The sequence below is a fragment of the Salmo salar genome, chromosome 01 (genome assembly GCF_965601325.2).
Source record: "Salmo salar chromosome 01, fSalSal1, whole genome shotgun sequence".
Taxonomy (NCBI): Eukaryota; Metazoa; Chordata; class Actinopteri; order Salmoniformes; family Salmonidae; genus Salmo; species Salmo salar.
Window position 1 is genome coordinate 151,154,677 of NC_138291.1, and position 13,064 is coordinate 151,167,740.

Below are 13,064 nucleotides of genomic sequence, written 5' to 3' on the forward strand. Positions count from 1 at the left end.
TAATCATTTATGTAGTTCTGTACCTGTCTAATAATGTTATGTATTATGTTGAGTTTTATGTTTAGTGTGTTACACAGGAAGAGTAGCTGCAGCTTCGGCTGTAGGTAATGGGGATCCTTATAAACTACTAAATATGAAATACACGTGGATGAGAACAGATGCAACACATTGTTGGAACTACTGTAAGCATAATCTTTGCAGTGAGACACCTGCATTTCTGGGTGTCCTGTGCATTAGCAGCATTTTTTATAATAATGTTGTTCCAGTGTAGTCATTATGTGATTTTTGTTTTCAATTGATGGAATAGTCTTACGTGCTTCATATGAAGGTTAAATTCATTATGTGATCAACATCAACATATTATGAATAAGTGATTTCAAGTAATCAGTCATGCTAAGACCAAGGTCTCTTTTACAGATGATCCCTGTATACACATCAATATACACTATACACATTAATATACACATACAAATTCACATCAATACATGAAAAGCAAAACACAATCATAGAAAATAAAAACATTCTTCAGTAAAAATCTCCTCAATTAGCCTTTGGAATTTCCCAGGAGGCACCAATTGATCACATTTTAGAGAACCTTGGAGATTAGTAAGGTGCAAAAAAACTAAAAGCAGATTTACGGAACTCAGTGGAGATCAAAGGGATCTCCAGAGTTAGCCATCTCCGAGACCGGGTCTGGTATCTCGTACGTCTCTGTAAGTTAACAGTAAAATAGTCAGAGAGGGCTGAACTGAAAATGTGTTATACTTCTTTGCCGTCACAATTTGCAATAAATAGTCGTCTATTCATCATTTTGGTAATTTCGATTCTCCTTGACTGTCAGTGATTATTTGCGAGTTGGACAGTCAAGAAACTGTATAAATGTAGGCCCATTAACTGCACACAGTGATTATTAGTGAGCTGAAGAGTCAAGCAACTGTATGACTCTAGGTTCTTTATAATTTCTACAAAGTTTTGATTTGGTTTTAGACATTTTAAAGTATATTGACTTTGTTCCCTGAACGATTGGGCCGAATGTTTGACACCCCTGATTTAGAGAACCCTCTTTTCCCAACATTGTAGTCAATGAACAGCATTCTGACATAGGTATTCCTCTTGTCCAGATGGGATATGGCAGTGTGCAGTGCGATGGCATCGTCTGTGGACCTATTGGAGCGGTATGCAAATTGAAGTGAGTCTAGGGTGGCAGGTAAGGTGGAGGTGATATGATCCTTGACTAGTCTCCGAAGTGAGTGCTACGGGGCGATAGTCATTTAGTTCAATTTTCTTTACCTTCTTGGGTACAGGGACAATGGTGGCCATCTTGAAGCATGTGGGGACAGCAAACTGGGATAGAGAGCGATTGAATATGTCCATAAACACACCAGCCATCTGGTCTGCGCTTTGCTCTGAGGACGCGGCTAGGGATGCCGTCTGGGCCGGCAGGCTTGCGAGGGTTAACATGTTTAAATGTCTTACTCACGTCGGCCACGGAGAAGGAGAGGGGGGGCCCGCAGTCCTTGGTAGCGGGCTGCGTAGGTGGCACTGTATTATGCTCAAAGCGAACAAAGAAGGTGTTTAGTTTGTCTGAAAGCAAGACGTCGGTGTCCGTGACGTGGCTGGTTTTCATTTTGTAGTCTGTGATTGTCTGTAGACCCTGCCACATACGTCTCATGTCTGAGCCGTTGAATTGCGACTCCACTTTGTCCCTATACCGACAATCTTGTTTGATTGCCTTGCCGAGGGAATAACTACACTGTTTATATTCAGCCACCAATGTGGTGGTTCGCGCTTTCAGTTTTGCACTTATGCCGCCATCTATCCACGGTTTCTGGTTAGGGTAGGTTTTAATAGTCACAGTCGATACAACATCTCCAATGCACTTCCTTATAAACTCACTCACCGAATCAGTGTATAAATTGATGTTATTCTTTGAGGCTGCCCGGAACATTTTCCAGACCGCGTGATCAAAACAATCTTGAAGCGTGGATTCCGATTGGTCAGACCAGCATTGAATAGTTCTTATCACGGGCACATCCTGTTTGAGTTTCTGACTATAGGACAGTAATAACAAAATGGAGTCATGGTCGGATTTGCCTAAGGGAGGGCGGGGGAGGGCCTTGTATGCATCGCAGAAGTTAGAGTAGCAGTGATCCAGTGTATTGCCCGCACGAGTGCTACAATCAATATGCTGGTAGAATTTAGGTAGCCTTGTTCTCAAATTTGCTTTGTTAAAATCCCCAGCTACAATAAATGCAGCCTCAGGGTATATGTTTTCCAGTTTGCATAGAGTCCAGTGAAGTTCCTTGAGGGCCGTCGTGGTATCGGCTTGAGGGGGAATATACACGGCTGTGACAATCACCGACGAGAATTCTCTTGGGATCTAAGAGAGACCTGTAACCTGTAACCCCGCACATTGACTCGGAACTGGTACCCCCTGTATATAGCCTCGTTACTGTTATTTTATTGTGTTACTTTTTATTAAAATGTTTTACTTTAGATTATTTTGTAAATATTTTCTCAACTCTATTTCTTGAACTGCATTGTTGGTTAAGGGCTTGTAAGTAAGCATTTCACAATAAGGTTGTTTTCGGGCATATGTGACAAATACAATTTTATTTGATTTTAACTGCAACCTGTTAAATGTTAAGATCTTGTGGAGCAGCGCTGACGTTAGCTAGCATTGTTCTGCCCATAGAAAGCCAGCCAGCTAATAACTTTAGCTTGCTTGCTATCAACTCGAAATCGGCTAGCTAATCATATGTATGTTTTAGTTATAAATTAATTGGTTTTCTAATTATAGGCTGAACATTTCCATACCCCACTGAAGTTAATAGTTTTCTTTCTTGGATGTCCTCTGTTTACATAGTAGGGCAATGATGTGAATGAGCCATGCATTCTAGGTAGCTAGGTACTATTGTACTACCCAAGGTCATATCTGGAAAGTTTCCTCCCTGCCCCCTAATTTTGGCAATGCATGAACATGAAGTATCCTATACATTAATAGATCATAGTCAACTCAATATTAAGAAGGTGTTCTTAATGTTTGGTATAATTAGTGTATGTCATTACTATGTTGATAGGTTCATTTGAGTCAATAATTTGGAACTAAAAGTTCTAGGTAGCCTAGCCAGCGCATTTGTGGCACACCTAGTATGTCAGTGGCGGACTGCTGGCTTGGGTCTCTGAGCTTTTCCATTGTCTGTTGTCCTCCACATCACCCCCTTGCAGGTACTACCTACTTCATCTTCTCTACATCTTACAGCAGGAGAAGTGAAGAGAAAAGAGAGGGGGGTATGATGCTGTAGTTCATACAATCACAAAGATGTATACCGTTAATTTTGAACTTGACACCATGGCAACTGAACTATACATTGCTTGTTATGACTATGCATAACACCTGAATAGTATAATAACCCACACATGTTGTACAACATCTCTCTCTGTGTCTCTCTATATACAGTATATATATGTATGTCACTAGGTCCTGCTGGCACTAAGAAGACATTTTACCAACAGTATAATTTGTTGGCATTTGGAAATGACACAACATTAACATCTCATTAAAAGACCTAGAGCTTTTTGTTTTACATTGAAGACAATCTATTAGTGGCAATGGCCCATAGTAAAGTAGGCAGTCGAAATGGGCTATAATCTATAGTAAGTGATGCCTTCTCAACATGGCTCCTCATGTTTAATTCTCTCTGTCACTCAAATAATGTTCCCTGATATAAATTCTGAACATCATGTGCTCATATATAGTAATATTTCACCAAAGAACGCAGTTCTCCAAGCTTACTGAAACTCTCCCGAAAGGTACGTTTTCATTTTGAGCCCTGACCCCTACAGAAATATACTGTTGTTGGAGTGCTGACCATGATAAAAAGTAGGCTATAGCTTGTTAATTCCCATCCTCATTCAGAATAAATGTATAATTGGTAACAATATAAAGATATTGAAGCACATTTGATTACTATGCTAGTAGTTCTTGCATAAGAAAACTTTGTGTGTGGGGTTCCCATACAGTAGTTTAATCCAGTATAAGTACCCTTATACTGCCTGTCACCCTGTCATTTATGATGCAGTCCTATCACTTTGCTTAGGCTAGTCAACGTCTTTTAGGCCTATCATGCAAAGGTGTCATTCAAACAAACACTTATTACTCATTATGTATGTACAAATACAAAAACTTTCAATCAGTCATTCCCTGGTGTGCCATCACTATAATGTACATTCCAACATTACATGTATCCATCGCAGTGCCATTCTATACCGTCAAAGTATAGTTCTAGGTCATTGTACATACCATATGTAGGTCATATGGACGTCATCCACAACAATTCTGACGATGTTGGGGCTATATGACTGAGGCCAACACATCTCTCCCGGGTTTCCCAAACAGCCTTCCCATTCTTCCAAAGTCAAGGTCGCATGCACCCTCCATATAGCATTCTTGTCTTCCTCCACAACCACCGCTCTGAGACCAGGGCTGTTGCCTCGCGGATTTGGTCCTCCGTCCACCACAGCCTTTAGCGGGGAGACGATTGACATTATTTGAGGTTGTTTTCCTAGCTTCTTGAAGACTAGAACCAGCTAACTAGCTGCTAAATGAGGCTTTTCCCCAAATCCACCAATAAATCCTCCCATAGAACAAAGGCTTGAAATGCTTCAAATTGCTCCTATTTTAATTCAATCCCTATGTTCGTTGTTACTATGTGGCAGTGTCATCTCTATATCTCCTTTTGAGAAAGATTAATCATAGTTTTTCTCCCCACAGTTTTAGTTAGCTAACTTTAGCTTGGCTTGTTTACCTCTCTAGTAGGGGCGTAGCAAGTTGACGAGGAAGGGGGGGATATGTGCATTCAAAAAGCGTGCATATGAGAACCAATCAAAAAGCAGCTCAAAGTCGCTCAATATTTGAGCTATCCTCCCCTTTTCAAGCCCGAGACTCCAGACCACTGAGTCACAGCACGCTGTGCAGTCACATCAATTGCGGGTAAACCAGGCCCCCTCATCTCTCCATAGATTAATCTGAGAGCCTGCCTTTACATAGCGCATGTAAAATCATGACCCGTCTACGATGAAAAAATAATATCTTATTCAATTGTTCTTAACTGACATGCCTAGTTAAATATAGGGTATTTGTTCCATGAACATAGAGAAATACAATTTGAGTCCAAAATACAATTTTATATGTTTATGTGCAATATTATGTTGGTGACATGGGGCACTCTCAGCCATTACATTGTGGTTGTTGACTGCACAACTCCCGTAATCCCGAAAAGGGGAGACAAGTTGTTCATTCCTTTTTAGGAAATCAGCACACAGCCGTCTGTAGCTGTCATGTTAAAAGAAGAAGGGAAGAGAGGGAAGAGACGCGGACTCATTACACCGTGGAAACCTGTTTAACCATCTCCGTCTAGACTAGCGGCCGTTGCCTTGTTGTCTGTCAAATTCAATTTTGGGGAATCAGAAGCCGCCTTGGCATGGAGGTCGAGGCAATTTCGCTGCCAATAAATCTCATATAACCAACAAGGGACTATGTTTAAAAGCCCTCCATTAGCTATTAAGAATGCAGAGTTCTTCTTAGCCTTGTTAGAGTTGCCCCTTGCAGTACCACTACACACACACACACACACATACACACAGACATCTCCCCCAATGGCGCTTGACCACTTGCATGCAAAAGGCCTACAGTGTTCTGTCAAATCCAGCTGCTAAAGAAGTCATATCTTTAAAAGAGATGTGCTCTGTTTCGAACACTGTGTGGCATCACAGTAGAGTTGTTTCTGCATTGTGTCAGTACTTTGGCTTTTAGGCTATTATTTGTAGTCAAAGATATGGTGGAGAGATGCTTTGACACTTGAATATGCTAACATCCTTTTAAGCAATTTTGGGATGAAAAAAAGAATGCATTAAAATAGGACTATGTTGAACAATAGTAAATATAGTCCAAAATCAATTCAAAATTAATCAAATATTAGGCTATACATTTGGACATAGTTTATCCAAAGGACCAAGGCACTCTTACCAGAATGTTGATGCAAAGTTAAAAGCCATATAATATAACATACCTATATGGAAATGTTAAAACCCTAGCTGACCACTGCTGGACCAGAATCAGATGGGTTGTAATTGTCACGACTTCCGCCGAAGTCGGTCCCTCTCCTTCGGTGGTCGACGTCACCGGCCTTCTAGCCATCGCCGATCCACTTTTTATTTTCCATTTGTTTTGTCTTTGTCTTACACACCTGGTTTCAATTCCCCAATTACCTGTTCATTATTTAACCCTCTGTTCCCCCATGTTTGTTTGAGTGATTGTTTATCTGTTCATGTATGCGCACGTTAGGCTGGTTACACTGGGTTATGTTAAACCCTTATTTGTATTTCGTGTTAGTTTGTGCCGTATGCTTTTGGGTCGCCAAATAAAAGGCTCCGTTTTCCTACTAACTATCTGCTCTCCTGCGCCTGACTTCCTACAGCCCTTCAATCGTACCTTTACAGAATCACTCACCTGTAAATGGAGTCAGCAGGAGCAGATGGCCCCCCTTTGGACGTCGAGGAGCGCGTCCAGCAGCATGCGACCATGTTGCAACGTCTGGGCACCGCCATGGATCGTGTGCTGCAGACGATGGATAGATGGGAGAGAGAAGGAGGTCTTCCAACGTCTCCACCAGCCCCACTACAGCAGGCCCCACTGTCCACCCCTCCTTCACCCGGTTCCAGCGGGATTCGGCTCTCGCTCCCGAGTGAGTATGATGGGACGGCTGCCGGATGCCAGGGGTTCCTACTCCAGCTGGAGCTCTACCTGGCGACCGTCCACCCGGCTCCTTCGGGACGTGAGAGCGTATCCGCCCTCATCTCATGCCTCTCAGGCAAAGCACTGGAGTGGGCCAACGCCATATGGAGCGAAGGAGACGCGGCGTTGGACCATTACACAGAGTTCACCCGCCGCTTTTGGGCAGTTTTCGACCACCCACCTGAGGGTCGAGCGGTGGGTGAACGTCTGTTCCACCTGAGGCAAGGGACAAGGAGCGCACAGGAGTTCGCTTTGGACTTCCGGACACTAGCCCGCCGGGATGGAACAACAGGGTCCTGATCGATCACTACCAGTGCAGTCTGCGCGAGGACATCCGTCGGAAGTTGGCCTGCCGAGACACCACCCTCACTTTGGACCAGCTGGTGGACCTTTCCATCCGGCTAGACAACCTGCTGGCTACCCGTGGATGTCCAGATCGGGGCCTGTCAGTTTCATCCACCAGCACCTCCGCTCCGACGCCCATGAGAGTTGGGAGGTGCTGCGCTTAGATCGACAGAAGGAGGGGCCATTCCCTGCACCATCTGTGGCCACAGAGGGCACACTGCTGGTCGGTGCTGGGGGGGTTCCTCAGGGAGCCGAAGTAGCAGGCAGGGCACTATCGTGTCACCCCAGGTGAGTCGGCACCAGGCTCACCCAGAGCCCCCTGTTGCTCACATGTATGTGTTTACAAAATTTCCCGAGTTTTCCCCACATTCCCAGCATAAGGTGCTCGTAGATTCGGTCACAGCTGGGAAGTTTATTGACCGTTCATTTGCCCATAGTTTAGTGATCCCCCTTGTTCCTGTGGATATGCCCTTCGCTGTGCACGCCCAAGATAGTCGACCATTAGGGTCAGGGATGATTAGGGAGGCCACCGCTCCACTAGACATGGATTCGCAGGAGGGTCACAAGGAGAGAATCAGTCTCTTCCTTATTGATTCTCGTGCATTTCCCATGGTGCTGGGCCTATCCTGGTTGGCCTGTCATGACCGTGGCAACAGGGGGCTCTCAAGGGGTGGTCTCGAAAGTGCTCAGGGAGGTGTGTGGGGGGTTTCCATCGGTGCGACTACGGTGGAAAGTCCAGACCAGGTCTCCAGCGTGCGCATCCCCTCAGAATATGCCGATTTGGATCTTGCCTTCTGTAACATTTACATTTTAGTCATTTAGCAGATGCTCTTATCCAGAGCGACTTACAGTAGTGAATGCATACATTTCATTTCATTTCATGCATTTAAAAAAAATAATAATTGTACTCGCCCCCGTTGGAATCGAACCCACAACCCTGGCTCGTGCACGCGCCTCTGTCTCATTGTCCTCTGATAGACCACTTACCAAAGGCGCTAATGTTTTTCAGCCAGGGGCTGCAAAGACATCATTCAGCTTTTTCCCGGGTTCTGAGAGCCTATGGGAGCCGTAGGAAGTGTCACGTTACAGCAAAGATCCTAAGATTTCAATAAAGAGAGTCAAGAAGACCAAGGAATGGTCAGAGAGGGCACTTCCTGTACAGAATCTTCTCAGGTTTTTGCCTGCCATATGAGTTCTGTTATACTCACAGACACCATTCAAACAGTTTTAGAAACTTTAGGGTGTTTTCTATCCAAAGCCAATAATTATATGCATATTCTAGTTTCTGGGCAGTAGTAATAACCAGATTAAATCGGGTACGTTTTTTATCCGGCCGTGTAAATACTGCCCCCTACCCCCAACAGGTTAAAGGAAGTGCTCCTAATCTCAGCTTGTTACCTGTATAAAAGACACCTGTCCACAGAAGCAATCAATCAATCAGATTCCAAACTCTCCACCATGGCCAAGACCAAAGAGCTCTCCAAGGATGTCAGGGACAAGACTGTAGACCTACACAAGGCTGGAATGGGTTACAAGACCATCGCCAAGCAGCTTGGTGAGAAGGTGACAACAGTTGGTGCGATTATTTGCAAATGGAAGAAACACAAAAGAACTGTCCATCTCCCCTCGGCCTGGGGCTCCATGCAAGATCTCACCACGTGGAGTTGCAATGATCATGAGAATGGTGAGGAATCAGCCCAGAACTACACGGGAGGATCTTGTCAATGATCTCAAGTTAGCTGGGACCATAGTCACCAAGAAAACAATTGGTAACACACTACTTCCGTGAAGGACTGAAATGCTGCAGCGCCCGCAAGGTCCCCCTGCTCAAGAAAGCACATATACATGCCCGTCTGAAGTTTGCCAATGAACATCTGATTCAGAGGACAACTGGGTGAAAGTGTTGTGGTCAGATGAGACCAAAATGGAGCTCCTTGGCATCAACTCAACTCGCCGTGTTTGGAGGAGGAGGAATGCTGCCTATGACCCCAAGAATACCATGCCCACCGTCAAACATGGAGGTGGAAACATTATGCTTTGGGGGTGTTTTTCTGCTAAGGGGACAGGACAAATTCACCGCATCAAAGCGACGATGGACGGGGCCATGTACCGTCAAATCTTGGGTGAGAACCTCCTTCCCTCAGCCAGGGCATTGAAAATGGGTCGTGGATGGGTATTCCAGCATGACAATGACCCAAAACACATGGCCAAGGCAACAAAGGAGTGGCTCAACAAGAAGCACATTAAGGTCCTGGAGTGGCCTAGCCCGTCTCCAGACCTTAATCCCATAGAAAATCTGTGGAGGGAGCTGTTGTCACGTTCTGACCAGTATGAGGGTTATTTTGTTAGTGTAGGCTGGTCAAGACGTGGCAGAGGGTATTTGGTTGATGTGGTTCGGGGTGTGTGTATTATGTAGAGGGTAGTTGATTTATGTATTCCGGGGTTTTTTGGTCACTGCTCTGTTAGTCTATGTTCTTTCTAGTTAGTCTGTTTCTATGTTTAGTTATTTGGGGTATGGACTCTCAATTGAAGGCAGGTGTTGTCTAGTTGCCTTTGATTGAGAGTCCTATATATTAGGGTGTGTTTCTTGTTTTGCGTGTGTGAGCCTGACAAGACTGTTTTGTTGATTGTTCGTTCGTTCTTTGTTTTGTTGTTTTTGGTGTTCTCTTCATTGAAAATAAAATACAAGATGAGCATCCCCATTCCTGCTGCATTTTGGTCCTCCATTCCCGACGACAACCGTTACAGAACCTCCCACCAAATCCGGACCAAGCAGCGGAGGAAGGAGCAACAGGTGGACTTAGCGGAGCAAAGGGAATTTGAGTTGGACCAACGGGAGAAATGGACATGGGAACAGATTATGGCCAGAGAGGGCCCATGGGAAAAAATGGAGCGAAGACCGGGAACGCTACAGGGGAACACGATTGGCTATTAAGCTGGAGAGGCAGCCCCAATATTTTTTTTTGGGGGGGGCACACGGGTAGTTTGGCAGGGCCAGGATTGAACCGCAAGCCAAATCCCCGTGCTTATTGGGGGCAGCCTAGTATTAGTCAGGTCCCGTGTGTTGGAGTGAGGTGCACGGCGTTGAGGCCTAGTATTCACAGGCCGGTGTGCGCAGTACCTGCGCCCCGCATTTGTCAGGGGAAAGCGGGCATCCAGCCAGGAAGGGTGCGCCTTCACAGTCCAATATATCCTGTTCCCGCTCCACGCACTAGCCCTAAGGTGTGTGTTTCCAGGCTGGCATATCCAGTACCAGCACCACACACCAGGCTTCCAGTGCGTCAGCCCAGTCCCGTACATCCTGTTCCCGCTCCACGCACTAGCCCTAAGGTGTGTGTTTCCAGGCTGGCATATCCAGTACCAGTACCACGCACCAGGCTTCCAGTGCGTCAGCCCAGTCCAACCCGTCCTGTTCCCGCTCCACGCACTAGCCCTAAGGTGTGTGTTTCCAGGCTGGCATATCCAGTACCAGCACCACGCACCAGGCTTCCAGTGCGTCAGCCCAGTCCAGTACGTCCTGTTCCCGCTCTACGCACTAGCCCTAAGGTGTGTGTTTCCAGGCTGGCATATCCAGTACCAGCACCACGCACCAGGCTTCCAGTGCATCAGCCCAGTCCAGTACGTCCTGTTCCCGCTCCACGCACTAGCCCTAAGGTGTGTGTTTCCAGGCTGGCATATCCAGTACCAGCACCACGCACCAGGCTTCCAGTGTGTCAGCCCAGTCCAGTATGTCCTGTTCCCACTCCACGCACTAGCCCTAAGGTGCGTGTCTCCAGTATAGTACCTCCATTACCAGCACCACGCACCAGGCTTCAGTGCGTCAGCCCAGTCCAGCACGTCCTGTCCATGTTCCTCGTACTAGCCATGTGGTGCGTGTCCTTAGTCTGGCACGTCCTAAGCCAGCCCCACGCACCAGAGCTTCCGGCGACAGTGCCCCGGAGAGAGACGGCCCACTGTTCGGAACCAGGTGAGACGGCCCACTGTTCAGAGCCGAGTGAGTCTGGCTACAGTCCAGAAATTCCGGCAACAGTGCCTCGTCCAGAACTTCCGGCAACAGTGCCTCGTCCAGAACTTCCGGCAACAGTGCCTCGTCCAGAACTTCCGGCAACAGTGCCTCGTCCAGAGCTTCCGGCGACAGTGCCTCGGAGAGAGATGGCCCACTGTTCGGAACCAGGTGAGACGGCCCACTGTTCAGAGCTGAGTGAGTCTGGCTACAGTCCAGAGCTCCTAGAGTCTTCCTACAGTCCAGAGCTCCTAGAGTCTTCCTACAGTCCAGAGCTCCTAGAGTCACCCTACAGTCCAGAGCTCCTAGAGTCACCCTACAGTCCGGGGTCGACAGAGAGGGACATCACTGTAGAGACAGTTTATGAGGGGAGTGAGCCAGGGGTGGAGTGGGGTCTGCGTCCGGCTCCTGAGCCACCTCCTGAGGGGGGAGTATTGGGGTTAGGGGGGGGTGTTGCAGGAACACCGTCGGTGACGGTGGCCACCCTCCCTTCCCTCCCATGTACTGTTGGGGATTTATTAGTGTTTTGGGGGTTATTTGTTTTTTGTTTTTTTGTGTGTGAGGTGCATCCGGGGTCTGCACCTTTGGGGGGGGGGGGGGGGGGGGGGGTAATGTCACGTTCTGACCAGTATGAGGGTTATTTTGTTAGTGTAGGCTGGTCAGGACGTGGCAGAGGGTATTTGGTTTATGTGGTTCGGGGTGTGTGTATTATGTAGAGGGTAGTTGATTTATGTATTCCGGGGTTTTTTGGTCGCTGCTCTGTTAGTCTATGTTCTTTCTAGTTAGTCTGTTTCTATGTTTAGTTAATTGGGGTGTGGAATCTCAATTGAAGGCAGGTGTTGTCTAGTTGCCTTTGATTGAGAGTCCTATATATTAGGGTGTGTTTGTGTTTGTAATTTGTGGGAGGTTGTCACTTGAATTGCTGTTGTTTGCCTTCAAGTCTGTATTCGTCGTCTATCGTTTTGTTGTGTTTTGTTTGAGTAAGTGTTTTCATTAAAAAGTTAATTATGAGCACTCAACCCGCTGCGCTTTGGTCTATTCCTGACGACCGTCGTTACAGCTGAAGGTTCGAGTTGCCAGACGTCAGCCTCGAAACCTTAATGACTTGGAGAAGATCTGCAAAGAAGAGTGGGACAAAATCCCTCCTGAGATGTGTGCAAACCTGGTGGCCAACTACAAGAAACGTCTGACCTCTGTGATTGCCAACAAGGGTTTTGCCACCAAGTACTAAGTCATGTTTTGCAGAGGGGTCAAATACTTATTTCCCTCATTAAAATGCAAATCATTTTATAACATTTTTGACATGTGTTTTTCTGGATTTTTTTGTTGTTATTCTGTCTCTCACTCTTCAAATAAACCTACCATTAAAATGATAGACTGATAATTTCTTTGTCAGTGGGCAAACGTACAAAATCAGAAGGGGATCAAATACTTTTTTCCCTCACTGTATGTGCACGTTAGGCTATGTTAAACCCTTATTTGTATTTCGTGTTAGTTTGTGCCGTGTGTTTTTTGGTCGCCAAATAAATGGCTCCGTTTTGCTACTAACTATTTGCTCTCCTGCGCCTGACTTCCTACAGCCCTTCATGCATACCATTACAGTAATAAAATTAAATGGTGATAAATATAGGCTGATCTGAGCCAGGTCACACAGCTGTCTGTCTGAAGGGCTGTGTCCTGTGGGAGAAAACATGAAGACTGACACATCTGCTTACTCTCTGTACAGTAAGCTATTCACTCCAAAACATTACAGTATTATAGTGAAATGACCAAGCACCCTGGTAGCAACAGTAGAAAGGTATGAATTACGGGGAAGCCAGGAGGGGCTCCGCTCCCCTGAATGCGACTATAGCTCCCCTAAATGCAACAAAAGTCCAACTTTGGGGGGGATGTCTCTAAATAATGCTAAGTTAACCATTC